General features: G+C 42.1%; 1 protein-coding gene across 5 annotated transcripts in view; it reads left to right on the top strand.

Moving 5' to 3' along the window:
* Positions 1–15,538, top strand: part of LOC103764022 (Kv channel-interacting protein 1) — a 476,628-nt gene that overhangs the window by 340,383 nt on the left and 120,707 nt on the right. The window contains exon 1 of one of the 5 annotated variants that reach the window (XM_018089013.1): positions 9,911–9,951. The exons of the other annotated variants lie outside the window; for them this stretch is intronic. The gene's annotated coding sequence lies outside the window, so the exon portion shown is untranslated. Of the gene's footprint in view, positions 1–9,910; positions 9,952–15,538 lie in introns of those variants that run through there. 5 annotated transcript variants of the gene reach the window in all.

The raw sequence follows: 15,538 nt of genomic DNA, 5'->3' as shown, positions 1-15,538 counted from the left end.
AGAGAGCCTCCAGCTCTTGGTCAGCGCCTCTGCTTTGGCGTGTACCAAGTTAGCACAATTAATCTAAAACTGGGCAGTTTCAGAGGTGTTATTTCCTGTCATTGGTGAATGCATTTTGGGGTGTATGCTTCAGCTGTGGACTCAGGAGAAACGAGTACTCGGTTTTCTAGTACCAGCTTTGGGCTTTTTACCTGTTGCACTTTCTTGGCTTTTTGAGTCGCTGATGGACTCAGTAGAAAGCATTTATACCTACAGAGGAGCTCTGGCCTGCAAATCACTTGTGCACACTCACATGAGCCAACAGGACTGTCCACTGTTTGTGAACACAGAACAACCAAAGGAGAGGGACCTCCTGAACAGAAATAAACTTGTTTGCTAGCATCTGCCATGGTTTTCTACATTCTGACTGTGACAGCAGTGTGCCAGAGGATTTTTTCTCATTTTTTCAAGATGATGCTCAAGCAGATGGAATGTCTTTTTCTCTAAATACTCAATTTATTCTCAAGTAAAACGGACTTAAAAGTAATGACCACATACATTTTCCTCCAAGCTTAACCTTGACCATAAAATATTTGGAACATTTAAATGGACAGGTACTAAATCAGCAGGCTGTACACCCTAAGAATCTGCTAACAGTGTGTGTTATTATGTACTGCTGTGCACGTAATAAGCTTCTCTCTTCATTCTGCCATCACTGACAGACTCATCATAGTGATGATCTAATTCATGCTTTAGAAGTTGGATGAGAGATTGTCACAGGAGACTTGGTGGGTGTAATGCAGAATCCGGATCCTAACTTTTTTACATTACTCTTAGTTTGTAATATCAGCTGGATATTTTACATCTCTGCTTATCACCTACACTTGAAAAATCTTTCCACTAAAAGTACTTGATGCTTTCCAGGTACATATACCACCGCACCTTTCTTGTATTCAGTGCACTACTCAGGCACACACTTCCTTCAGATGTGGAAAGTGATAAAGTAAGATTCTGTCTTAGTGTATAATTCCTAATAGGCTGTCAAGATGAAAAAAAGCAGAAAAGCAGGTTAAGGCAGAAGAATATACCTGTTCTCTGTGGGGAAGAGCATGCACTGCAGACAGAGCAGGATGGGCAAGAATTACGTCTTTGATTCCTACTACTGCATAAGAGAACTTCTAAGAACATTGAAAAATGCATTTAGAAGATAGAATTTTTTTAATGTTGTCTGGTATCACAGTGGCTGAGTAGAATTGATTTATCTCATTGGCACACTGCTGACATTCCTGGTCTTCCTCTACATCAAGCAAAAGGGTTATTTTTATTCTCACAGGCAAGTCACAGTTTTTATCAACTGCTCTTTCAGTTTATTAAACATCCTAGACAGAGGACAACAGCAAGGAGGGTGAGAGGATCTGATAATTTTGATAGGAGTGGGATTGAATTTTTGGGAGAGATAACGTCTGTTTCTTACACATCATCTAGAACCCATCAGGCATCTCAGAGTGTGAAGACATCTAAGTAGGGTTAACATGCTTCACCTGTCTAAGAAGACCAAATGGAAAGTTGTAGCTGAAGGTTGAAGGTTGTAACAAGACAAACCCAAATGGACCTTGGCAGCACAGATGCCAAGCAGGCATTTTAACCAATACTCAGTGTTCTTTCCTTCTTTCCTCCCGAAAGACAAAGCCAAAATACTGTACTTTATCTTGGAGATCTGTTTGCATGGTGAGTCCCATGCTGTATCATGCTCCTTACTTGTACTATCATAAATGGCAGTGCAAGGCTGAGACCCCCAGCAGGCACAGAGTACAGCTGCATTACGTGTTCTGGGGAAGGTCCAAGAGCACCAGCCACCAGCACCGTTGTTTCCTCCTTTGGGTCCTTTGGTTGGAAGGGTGTTATGTAGTTCCTGATGATTCACCTCTACTGAGGAAGTTTGTAAGTAGCTGAGTCTCTCAGAAGTGCAGTACCTGCAGAGCATGGCAATTAAAGGCCGAGGTTAACGAGCGTGGGCTGGTGTGATTCCCTGATACTGAGCTCCTGTGACCCGAGCACGTGTCAGCATCAGGCTGCGAGATGGAGCCCAAAGGCTCTCCGGCACGGAGTCCTTTTTGTCCCATTCACCCAGGCTTCTTTTTAAACAGAATTCCAAGGCCTTAATTTTTCACACCTCCTTATTCCATGCTCAGGATCTCAGTCAGAGGGGAGGTACAGTACAGCCCATATGATGGCGGTGCCCTGGGCGATCCTGTTTCCCCTTGTTTTCAACTAGAGCAATCAGGGCAGATGTTACTCCATCCAGCATACTGTGAAAAACCAGGGGAATCAACAGCCACTCAAAACTGGTGTAAGAATAACGCAGAATTCTCACGTTGTTCTTCACGTGGGTTTTCTCCTCAAACAGGAAATTGCTATATTATGACCCTGATTTTTGTGAGCATATTTGCACAGTTTCCAAACATAGTGTGCACAGAGCTTTTTCTTCTCTTTGATTTAAGGATGCCCTCCTTTCAAGGGTTGTTTGATCAATATTTTTGTCAGGAAAATGATCTGTTTACATATGGAAGGAGATTGCATATAAGGTCCAGTTGTTCAGTCGGGATTCATAAGCATAGCTATTTTTTCAAAGGCAGACACAGCTCTTGTACAATATAAGATTAACTTATTTGGCCATAAAATACACACACATATGTATGTATGTATGTAAAATATAACGTATATCAACTTACTTTCCCTTAAAATATATATAAATTTTATATATATATATCTCCTCTAGCCTTTGAAATCACACTTAATACAGGTACGACCAGTCTATATTATTATCTCATGACATAAATAAACAGTGTGAATAGTTTATTTCAGCTTAGCTTTTAATAGGTTTAGTCATGGGTGGACTGCAGAGGCTGTTGTGTGTGAGCAGCTGTACCCAGAGAATACCCAGAGGGGCCTTTGGTTGATTTTTGATGAAAGCTGAACAATTTATTCCCCTTTGTCACTAGGTGGGAATGAGAAGTCGCTTTGGTGCGAGCTAGAGAAATGCCTTGTTTTGTGGTTGCTTGTGCAACCACAAATTCACTTTTATCATTATTTGGATTGGAAATCTTGTAAAGAAAAGAAGAATTTAATTAATCTTTTTCGCTTGATTTCTTTGGTGTTTTCATTGAGAAAAGAATTCTGAGATGTTGATATATTCGCAATAGTAATTACACAAATTCCTATATTCACTAAAATTCAGACTACAAAAATATTTATATGAGTTTCAAAATGACAAAAACTGTCAAAGATTCCCTCAGCCATGCTGAAGCACTGTTTCATGCTGTCTGAGCAGTCAGAAACAGCTACAACCTCTTTGGTACATTAGTATCTCGTGATTAGAAAGAATACTGTCCAGTTGTGCAGACCAGGCATCTTCTTTGCCTAAACAAGCAAGAAAGGAATTAAAAACAATAGTAATACTAAAAAAGCCTCACAAATAACACAACACTTCATGTTCCAGTTGTATAAACTACTTCTGCCCCAGAAGCCAAGAAGGTCCGTGACCTAGAGGGTAAAGAGTAGATTTTGATGTTGAGAAACAGCTGATCCATAGTGAGCACAGGTAGGCTCGAGGCATGGACACTGAGGCTCACCAGGGACCCATACTCATATCCTAATTACATAAATATATTTGTGTTTACAAATACATGGTGATCCATGATGCTACCGAGTGTAAGAACAGGCATGCTTGGAGACAGTCTCCCTAGAGGCTCTACAGGGACATTTTAAAGTTCCAAAGCAGCTGGGAAAAATTAGAGAAGCTCACAACTGTACTAGGATAGGTTTTATTGTAGTTTCATAGAATCACAGAATGGTTTGGATTGAAAGGGACCTTGAAGATCCTTTATTTCCAACCCCCTTGCCCATCCACTAGACCAGGTTGCTCAAAGTGGTCTCCACAAAATTATGAGACTTCTTCTCTCAGTCAGCAACTGGTAGTACATATGTGTCCAGAGGGAACCTGTATGAGCACAAAAAAGGGTGAGCACTGAGTGCCACTGAGTGCCACTGTGAGCTGCTGTGTTGGTGTTAACGTGTCAGTACTGGTGCACGGCTCCATGGCAGCGTTGTACTGCCATTCAAAAGGGAACACATGTATCACTGAAAATTCCTACTGGGGGACAAGACAGGTGGGAATTGGATGCAAGACACAGTGAGCTGATATGAAAGTCTGTCTCTATTTACAGCTTCATCATCTGGGATCATTCTGGAAGGTTAGGGAAGCTTCTGTGGCCCCGCGATTCCCACAGAGCCCACTGTAGTGGACATCACCTCTCTGGGGCACACACAGGATTCTACTTACTAACTAATCCTAAGTTATATTGACAGAATGTCAATTTTATTTTTGTATCTCAAAACCCTCTAGCTTTGGGCTTGTTATTTAATCTAAGTTTGCTTTACTGTGAAGTGGAAAAAAACTTCTTGCTTTAGTCAGTGCTTTTCCATTAAACACCTGACCCAGTTTTGTCCTAACTGGATGCTTCTGTGCTTAAAATTGCTTCCTAGTTCAGTTCTCTTGGATTCAAAGGATTTTACAGTTGTTGAAATTGTCCCCTTTTTTTGCCTTTTGTCGTGACCTCTGAATTGTTACTATTCTTAAAGAACTTCTGTTGTGTCATTTGATGAGGTAGAAAAATATGAATTCAATAAACATCCCAACAATGTTAAGGTGACCTAATTCTGACATTCTCATAAAGGTTGTTTTTTTCCCTAGTTCATTTTTGTCAAAATTTTACTGTACAATATGCATATTTTAGGAGGGGAAAAAGAAGAGGTACTCCATAAAAATGTGATGCATCTTGGTTTTCATTTATGGTATAATTCAAAATTTTGTGCTTTCTGTAGCACATTTTTCAATGTTTTGAGCTCACATTGTCTCACATACAGTCACTAATTTGTAATGCCTTGGTTAATATACACTGAATTAATGTATTTCATTGAAAATGTAGGGAAATACTTTTTTTGTGCCTCAGCGGTGTTGTTCTGTTAGAGGTTACAGTGTTACACACCAGAGGAGAATCTGAATTGTCTTTTGAGGGTGGAGGATTGTTGCCTTGTATGAACTAAAAAGCACAGGATGAAGAGGTAACCCAGAAAAAGAACACAAAAGGAGGGTGTCAAGGATCCTACTTCAGGAGGTATCTTCCCACACCAGAAAAAAGCAGTAGGGGAACCCACAGGAGTGAAAGAGCCTGAAGAAGGCTATCTCAGGAGGTTAAATAAAGACTTGGGGATGGACAGGTCAGGGTTCAGTGGACCAAAGAAAAGTTATGGATCAGAGGGCTCCTTCTCCATTTCCATTTTGTCCATGGCCGGTCCTCAAGAGTCTCCCTGTGTGGCAGTAATGCTCATGCACAAGGCAGACTGATATCTGCATGAGCAGCAGCTGGTGGACACATTTTGGGGCTTTCTTTTGACAGTGGGGGTAATTGCAACTCAAGGGGCATTAGGTTTGGAAAGCAAGCGAGCTGCTCTACCAGTCTAATATTACTTGAAAACTTACTAGGATGATAAAAGCAAATCACCATACAGTACTGGAACAGGGGAGATCTGAATCTGTTGCCCATGCTAACACAGCTACTTCCTTTACCGCAACCCATGATGGTTTTCCCTTTTGTAAGTAAAAATAGCTCCAGTAGTTGCTTCCTCTGGCTTTCTTTCCCAAGAATATGAACATGCTTCCTGTTGGCCTAATTTATTTTTAGCAAGATTGCATGCTAGCTTGTTTCTCCTTGTCAGGAGGAGCATTGGCTGTTGCTGGCCATCTGCTCACCCTCAGCTGCCCCTAACCTACTGTCCAACACTTGCATCCCTTGATTTTTCTCTTCTTGTTTTTAAAACTGGAGGAGCCTATGCTGAGACTCCCTGAAGACCAAGGGGTTTGAAGAATGGTAAGGTTTTTCAAGTTTCTACCACCTGCTTGTACCTGCAAAGGCATTCAGGAAAATCCCGTAGTCAGGCCTGCTCAGAACAAGCCAACCAGGCCTGCCACACAGAGGTTTGCATCCTGCGTGAACACACTGGGAATCAGCAGGCTGTACTAGAGCATTTATGCTCCTGTGCTCCTTTCTGTCTTTTGAAGGTTTCACTAGTGCTCACTTCAGCTGTTTGCACTTTTGCTTCTTGATTTTAAAAGCAATGTTTTGAGCTCAGATGCTTAGAAATCCCAGCTGGTCTTTTTAAATACAAAAGGAAAAGGTTGAAAGGAGCTACCATTGAGACTGAGGAGAAATGACAGCCCCTGATACAACAAGCACGTATTGTTGAGAAGAAAGCAGATAAATATGATGGGACTTGTAGGAAAAACTTGAGTACCACCAGTGCAAGCATCAGAGACAAATTAAAAAGCGTGACCTATGAAGGATTTCCTGAAGCCCTGTCTTTTAAGTCGTGATTACTCCAGGCCTCTTTCCTTACCTGCCTTCATTCCTGCAGCTCAACTCTCCCACATCTATTCAGTGGGAAAGGAAACTGATTCCAAAATAAAGACCTAGGTAATGAACTAACAGAGCTGGAAGAAGCAAGAGCCTGCTTGCTTAGTCATGGAATGCATCCCCCCATCCCTATAGTAATAGCTTTCCACTTGTCCTTGGATGTGTAATTGTACTTGCAAAGGAAACTGTTTGCCTTGATTTTGGTTTTACAGGCAGACATGGCATGACTAGTCTTGAGATGTTCTACAGCTCTACTCTTTCACACCATTGTTTTCTGCAGCCCTAGATCAGCTTCATGGCTCCAAGTTCTGTGGGACTTTGTCCCTGCAGAAGGTTTTGAAGATCTCCCTTGCACTGTATCTTCAGGTTTCTCATTTTGTTTTCTGTGGGGAGGCCAGTTCTGCCTATCAGTGGGCTTCAGAGCAATATCTGTGAGAAAAGCTTTTCTTCTTGGTCTCTGCTTGGATATTTGGCCCACTGCAAATAAGCTGGAATGCTGTGCATCTGGCCATAGAGCAGGTTGAGAGAGTCACACTGCCTGCTCACAGCTGCTGTTGTAAGGAAGAGCTTTTTCTTAATGCAGTGTTCAGGCTATATTAATTTGTACATTAGCATCCTTGCAAAAAGTGTTCTGAATTGCCTAAAAACTGCCATGGCAAGCTTCAGAAAGCTTGGTAGGCTGCTGTAGGCTTTGGTAAAATCTTTAACAGTCCTTGGCTAAAAAAGGAGCATTTACTGTAGGTCATAAAAGTAAACACAAATGAAATAAGTCCAATTACTGCAGAATATCAAAGATCTGAGTGCAAGATGAAGAAAGTTGTACATGAATGCCTGACAAGAAAACTATTGAACATATTAAATTATACACCTCTCCCAGAATAGCTAGACTTTTAAAAAGAATATAGCACAGAAGTACTCAATCAAAAACAAAACTACAAGCCTGGTGCACATCAGACTTGGGACAACTTACTCACAAGGACTACTTTGAAAGTGAGAAAACCGCTTTGAACTCGACGGCGTGGTATTGCGCAAACACACGCGCACGCAAATCATAAAGCAATCGCTCAGTAGAAGAGAAGCAATATGACAGAACCCTCCACTGTAAACCAGGACAGAGGTGATGGAAGGAGAAAAGGGAGGTGGGAGAAATAGACGAACACAGGCAGGGCCAGCATCCAGGGGCTCTGCTGGCCAACTCCAGATGCAGGTGGAGCACAGCTTAAGGACGATGCTGATGTCAAGTCCAGCCCTTTCTAGTCACAAGCCATCAGGTACCCCATAAAGCATTTATTGTCCAGAATATGTACAAGACTCACTGTAGCAAACTCAGTAAAGTACCAAAAGCCAGGAAAGTAGAAAAAATCTACACCTGCATAGAGTTCTAGGCCTGTGCAGTAGCAGGATGGTTGTTCATAAATCATGCTCTCAGGAAGCACGCTGCAGCCCATGCTGCAGGAGGAGTAAGTTACCTCCAGATGTGCCCCAGGAGTGTCCCAGGATGCACCAGGAGGAACACAGAGATAATTCACTTCATCGATGAGCATGGGTTTGTGTTAAGATATTGTGTGTAGAACTAGACCCAGACAGGTGGAAACGGATACCTTTTTTTAATTATTATTTCCTGCGGTGTAAAAATGAATGCTAATTCTGGCAGTGTAGTCAGGATGACCGTATCCCAGACCATGGCAACTGACAGATACAGAGCGTGTAATTCTGGAACACCTACCTCTAGTGCCTGAACTCTGATAATTAAGAATTTTTACTGTCCAGAAAATTAAATTGCTTCTAAATTTATGCATGAGCACAAGATGGAAATAACTTCCTGAGCAGCTTAGGAAAGTGGAGTTGGATTTTAGTTTTCTGGTCTAGTGAGAAAGGTTAATGAATGTTGTATATCCACATTAAAATAGTTGAGGGAAAAGTGAGCAGCTGGAGACAGCAAGGGTTCCTGAGCCAGGGGAACCAGTGGTATTTGCTCTGTCACTGCCTTTCTGCATGACCTTGTGTATTCTCGCTGGGAATTTTCCTACTATCCCTCAACATCTGCAGGTATGTACAGGGCTTTTGTGCTTGGGGTGTTGCAGATATGCAAGGTACTAAGATGTGGAAGACCTTCAGTAGGAAAGGGGAAGATACCATTTTTAGGCAGTTTCCATACCAAATACAGAATATCTGTTTGCTTTCAATGATTCACCCGGGGTTTGTATGGCAGTGAGCTGGCAGGCTGCAGTGTGGGCACACAGCAAAGAGGCACTGCCATAGCACAGACCCCTCTGGACCCGGTGTTAGCCATACATCTGTCCCTCATAGGCTTCTGGCAATGTTTTTCTTCCAACACAGAGGCTCCACAATCTCTCCAGGTGATTTATTTCAGTACTTTGTTACCTTCTTCAGTGGAAAGCCTTTTCCTCATACCGGATTGATTCTTTCTTGCTAAATTTGAAGCCAGTTATTACTCTGATCCTCCAAGGGCATGTAGAACAGATACATGTCTGTATCTTCTTCTGCCCTGGTCTTTAGTGTACCTACCATCTCTTTTTGGTCTCTTCTTTCCTGAGAACCTTGTTTAGGTTCTGTTTATTAGGCTAGTGATCATTCTCACTGCTCTGAACTTTCTTCAATTGGCTTATATATTTCTACCTGTACAGGACCCAAAATTGAATCTTGTACTCAGCTGAGGCCTTGATAGCGTGGAGAAGAGTAGAAGGGCTATTTTGTTTGGCTTTTGTAAGTGATGTCTTCTGTATTGTAGAAGATCATTTGCCTATTTTTTGTAACATATGGCTTTTGATCCTTTATAGCTCCTGATTTTTTTAATGGAGCTCTAATTCCAATAAAATTCTTTCCAGTACTACATTTTTGCAGATGATTATCCCACCATAAGTCTAGATGTCTGTGTTTATTCTTTTTGAATAGAAACTGGTGTTGTGGTTTGACTCGTCTAGCCTCCCCTGGGGCTGGAAATGGTTAATCCCAAGTAAGTTTCTGATGCAGGGCCAATGGAAAGCTGCAGTTCACCCCTGCAAAATTAGCATATTACACAGACCAGAAGAGAGAAGTTGTTGGCAGAGAGAATTGGAGCCATGAGGTAGCTGAGGGGAGCCCCGAGTTCAGGGGTGCTCCTGGGCACCCTGTGGCCCCGGTGCTGTGCCAGGGCTACGGCAGTTCCTTGCCATTCTCCCCCCTGTGACTGGGGGAGGCAGCAGCGGCGATCGTGAAGCAGAGCAGAAAGAATTCCAGGCAGAGGAGAGAGAGAAACTTTAAGCAGTCTTGCTGTCACCTCCCCCGCAATGGCGGGGGGACGGACCGACCCGAGCTGAGACTGGAGCAACAGAGGCAGGCAGAGGGAGCCCGGAGGTGCCCTACGTGAGGTTTGGACGAGAGCAGCCAAAAACTAAAGGATGAGGAATGGGGGGGATGCCCCCCCCTTGCCACGTGGCAGTCAAGCTGATGCTACAGCTGAGACAGAGAGAAGCCAAACCAAGCAGGCTTTTTCTGGGTAAGAACTTTAATGAAAGCTCCCTGTAGCTCGTGATGCAGACCTGGTGAAGCAAGTGTTCCCTTGCAGTCTAGCAGGAGCCTCGGCAGAGGCTGAGCAGCTGGTAAGCGGTGCAGCCCGACCCATGGTATCCCAATGAGAGACTAGCTATCATCCTGAAGGTTCTTCTTCTGGACTGATGTGGGAGGGCCCCAGGGGTGGTAGAAATTGTATGAATACTGTGTATTTACTTGCTTTTTAGTTTCTGTAGTTTTTATTCTGTTAGTAATAAATTTTGATATAATTCCCCCATGTTGGTAGTTGTGCATGTCTGAAAACATCTCTCACACTGAAACAAATTGGAGGGGGCTTGGAAATTGGATTTTTGGGGCTCAAACCATGACAACTGGTTTTGTTGGTTTTCAGACTCTAAATGTTAACTTTTTTTTTAATTTACATTTTCCTTCCTTCCCAACTTGATATTATTTGCATATCCAGTAGGTACACTAAGTCTTTTGCCATTCATAATGACTGATAGCAGACCTAAGGCAGCCTCCCGTAAGGCTCACATTTTTTATATCTCCTATTTTGAGAATGAATATTTGACACTACTCTGAGTAGTTTTTCAAGTAGTTCTGTATTCACTTTAGTATTTTCATCTAGGTTGTGTTTTCTTAGCTTATATACAAGAAAGTGAGATGAAATACTGTGAAAAGCTTTAGAGAAGTCAAGATGTGACAAAAAATCTATTATCTTACTATTAAAGGAAATGAGATTGGTTTGACACAGATCCAATGAGGCAAACACTCATTTTCTTGTGATTTTCTCTCTGTTTACCCATTGTTTGGGTTTATTTGTTTCTAAGAACTGCAGCTAAGATGACACATATCTAATTCTCAGTCTCCTCATCTTCCACCTCTTGTAAAGACAGGAAGTATATTTATCTTGTCTCAGTTATCCCTGTTCTGAAGAACACAGGATTGCAAATAACTGTTGACAGCCCTGAGAATTGATCAGCTGAGTATGAACATCAAGCCCAACCAATTTCAAAACCTCTGACTTAGATAAGTATCCTCTAACCTCTTCCTTCCCTGTAAAAAAATCCAGTCCCATGTCATTGATTTTGTCAGGTTCTATACTTTCTAATTTTCAGTTAGAATCCAGTTTGGAGTATACATTTTCTACTTATTTTTTCTACATCCTATGAGAAAAAATTTACTGAATTCAACAACCTTGGTTGCAATATCATGGGGTTTTTTCAGGCATATCTGTATGCTACTACTTTCTAGTAGTAGCTGTCTTAGTTGCTCAAGGTCATTTTTTCACATGTTCACACACACACAAAAAGCTGCATTCCCTTTATCTTCCTATTTTGGCAGTCTGGATTATTAACTCTCTACTATTATAGGAGACAGCTTTTTTCCCAGCTAGCACCTTCTCCTAAAGTATGGATTTCAGATGCTCATCTTTGAGGTAGTTGATTTTAGAAACCAACTACTTTCAGGAGTCAAATTCCCCTCTTTACAGCTCTCATGACAACAGGCCAGATGACCCTCTTCAGAGCACTTGGAAAAGTCGCATGCAAACTTCAGGCCCCTCGCCTCTGGCTGCAAACCTGTTGTGTTCCCACTATTCTTCTGACAGGCACAGATGCAGTCAGGCATCTCATGCTTTTCTCCTTGATGCCTGATGACTTACAGTGACAGCTGCAAAGGCAGGAGAAGGAAACCTCAGTGGAAGAGAAATGGTAGCGGTAAAAAAAAAAATCCTCCCCAACAGCTTTGAATTGATATTCTCATCTGGGAGGTACTTTCCAAGTCCTGCACCATAAATTGTTTGTTAATAACCTAAAGCAGGTTTGATTCCAGAAGTGTATTTTAGCAAACATAATAGTTATCTTCACTTTGTATAGTTTTGCAGATGGCATTCTGCTTTTATTTGGAGCACGAGTGGTTTTGAAGGGAACAGATATATTCCAGACATCTCCCCCGTCCCACAGCCAGATCTTCAGCCTCAGGGAGGGGAGATGCTTCTGCTGAGCACTGCCCTGGCTTGCTCTGTGTCCCTAGGCCTGGCCCAGACCACCCCAGCCCTCTCTTGCCCTACAGAGTTCTTATAAGGATGTGTTTGCAGTAGATGTGTGTAGTGTTGTTCCCTCTTAACTGACTTGTTCTTCATTGCAGTGCATCTCCCTGCAGCTCTCTGTTCAACCATGAGGAAGAGGCACTGGCAAGTTTTGCTCTGGTTGCTCGTGCCTCCTCTGCCATATGTTCATTCTCTTTTAACTTGATCTCTCCTCATGTAGAAATACTCTCATGCATTAGTTGTTTCCATTGCTCATGTTTGGACCTTTTCAATTCCTTTTGGGGACCTTGATGTACAACCAAATTCTTAAGCCTTATAAAGGGTTAAACACAAAATGTCTTTGAAAAATTTTACATTAATTCTCTATGTAAAGTTTTATCCACTGGCAGAATAAAGATGATAAAGTGCACCTTTAAGAAGTTGCTGAAAACTAATGAAATATGTTTGTTAAGTACTTTAAAAGCTTTGCGTGGTATGTTACTTCTTGAAATGCAGATTACTGAATACTGTTTAAAGAGATAACTAACAGATTGAATGCTACCATATGCAGCATTAATTGCATATGCAAATACAGCAGGCTTTGTTGTAGCCTTCACTGTGAACCCTGGGACACAGTACTGTAACAGTATGCTTTTATTGAAGTAAAAAAAAGTAAATGAATCCAAAATTACTTTGGGGATATCTTTAGCAAATCTTTCCTTTACTTTGAACTAGTCAATTAGTCACCATTCAAAGTGTATACCAGACCTGTCATTCTGTACCAGAAATGTAAGACATCAAGAGGTGCTTCCAGTTGAAGAGAAGTTTCTGCAAAACCTTCTCTTCTGAAAGATGACACCAAATTGAAAAAGGTAGGATATATCACCAACTGTTTTTCTTCATGATAGGCAAATGATAAAAAACCCCAACCATGAGTGCAGGTCTGAGGTGCAGCTTTTGCACATGGGCCTGTTTCAAGAGTAGTTCTGCAGCCACAGAGAAGAGCTTGCACAGACATCTGCAGTGTGAAAGACATAAGCAGAAGGAAAACCTCAGGCAAGACCTGCGGGAACCAGAAGACCAGTTAGAAGAAAGTTGATTAGAAATGTGAAAAGACTGAAAGGGCTTTTGAGGAGGTATGAAGCGAAATGAAACATGGCAGGAACTGCAAGTACCATGAGACTCTGGGGATTGTGAGGGAAAATGGGTAAATGATGATGAAGAAGAAAATGAAGTGACCTTGAGTTAAGCTGAGAAGGTTAATTCAGAAGTACGAATGTGATGTTTTGACTGGAAATAGTATATCGTAGCACAACAGCTAGAACTAGTTCTGTAGTGACACATTTCTGCTACAAAGAAAACCCTTCTAAGTAGAGAAGGTACCAACCTCTCTATTCTGCTGGAATCAATTTGCAGTATTTGCAGAACTAACCTGCTGGCCAAAGGGGCAAAATAATAAATGGCTTATTTTAAGCATTTAAGAAACTTGTAATGGTTTCAGCTTTACAGTTCTGCTAATTTATGAGGAAGGATGAGATGTGGGTTCAGTGGTAATTGGTGACAGCTCTTCACTTCAAATGTTTCCTATAAAGCAATGCAGCAAAATTATACAGGAGCACAAACAGCCTATATGATTTAGATCTGTATGTTACCACATCATTCTTGGAGCGTTTTCTTTTATTTGTTTACATTGAAAACTGAAAGTGTGCTTTCTGCTTTGAGATTATTTGTTCTCCCAACTACATAATTTAATCGCTTCTTCAAACCCCAAGACAGTGCAGTATTTTAGAGCTAATACTCTTTGTAAACCCTGTCACTCATTTTACTCACAAAAGAACTGACAGGCTTGATGTATTAGAAATAAAATTGAGTAACATCCATTCTGAAAACCCTTATGTCATGTTTGTCTTGTAAAAATGAAGAGCTATGTTTTCAGACAAAGGAACTACCTTTCAAGGTGGGTTATTTTTGGACTGTCTGACTTGAGATACTTCAGAGCTATACTTCAGAGGCAGGGAGGGCACCCAACCCAAGATGCTTGTTGCTGTGAAAGCTGCACTGCAATGAAGGGTTGTGCTTAGAGCTTCTGGCTTCCGCTGCAAAAAGTGTAGATGCACAGCTGGGACTGGGAGAGAAAAAAACCTGCATAACTTACAAGGTTTCCCTGGCATTAAGTGTTCCTAGAGCTGCAAGGATGAGGGGGAGTGGAGGAGGTGGTTGAGGATTTAAATGACCAAGATCTAGCCAGTAGGTAAACTGGAGGCAGTATCAATATAAGAATCTAGAAAAAGGAACCCTCAGGTAGGATGATCTGTGTCCTGGATCTGGCCAGGACAGGCTTAATTTTTGCAGTAGCCAGGAGGGGCATGGCCAGGACCCCGACGTTATTCTGTATCACCTCACATCATTGCTGGGGGCAGAGGAAGGAGTCTCTCTTCCAAGGAGAAGGGGTTCCTGCTGGTGGAGAAAATGTGGTGGAGGGAGCCGTCTGTCGCTGGTAATGTCGGAACGGCCAAAGCGACACAAAAAAAGGTTCCAGCAAAGTTTATTCCAAGGAAAAAGCAGGGACAACCACCCGGGGCTGCTGCGCAGCCCCTTAGGTACAGTTTTTGAACACACGTAATGCACACGGATAGGACAGTTCAAACTTTCACACCAGAATTCTTACAGCTAATAGGTGCATTTTCTAAACTCTACTTTCTCACCACCACTTTACTCTTTCTCAAAACAGCCCAGTTCTTTCCCACAACAGTCCCGAGCACCTGATCTTATTTTTCTCTCATGTTGATATTTTTCCCAACCACTCTCGTTCAAAACAGGTCCTTGTTCTCATGAGACAGTGCTCCTGCTTTCATGAGACAGTGTTCTCTGTTCCCACAGGACAGCTTCTTCAGGATGCATCAGTATGTTGTCAGGATCAGGGCCTCCATTTTCAGTCCTCTCTTTCAGTCCATCTCAGGGGTACACTTTGATCTGGTCAACATCTATTGCTTTGTCAGTATGTGCCAAGGTGCTGACAGACCCACTGTCACCCATGACAGCCGTCTGCTATTGTCTGTTATTTGGAATGTTTGTCCATGTGAATAATTTATTTTCTTATACCTTTTGTTATTAGTATTGCTGCTGTTACTGTTTGTTTTCTTATCTCGCTGCTGTTTCCAGTAAATTGTTCTTATCCCAACCATGATGTTTGCCCTTTGTGCCTCCAATAGGAGAAGGAGGAGGGGGAGTGGCGTGTGGGGTTTTTTTAGCACTAGTACTAAAATAGAAAATACCACTCCTAAAACATGACAATCTGCTAGAGAAGAGTCTGGGCTGGGACTGTGCAGATTGTGGGGAAAAGCCACGATGTGAGAGAACAGAAGAGAAAGCAAGGGACCTGCTGGGGTGGGCAAGGGGAAGCCTGTCACCCAGCAGGAAGAGGATGCATAGGTATGGAACAGGAGACTGAAGACTGTGGTACCCTCAGAAGAGGGTTTGATTTCTGAAACTTGCTAATGAGAGCCTGTAGCATTGGGTGAACATGTACTGTGTGACACATTGC

The sequence above is a fragment of the Manacus vitellinus genome, unplaced genomic scaffold (assembly GCF_001715985.3).
Source record: "Manacus vitellinus isolate BGI_N305 unplaced genomic scaffold, ASM171598v3 scaffold_111_pilon, whole genome shotgun sequence".
NCBI classification, from domain to species: Eukaryota; Metazoa; Chordata; class Aves; order Passeriformes; family Pipridae; genus Manacus; species Manacus vitellinus.
The sequence above is the reverse complement of the archived record's forward strand: the minus strand, read 5'-3'. Positions and strand labels throughout refer to the sequence as shown.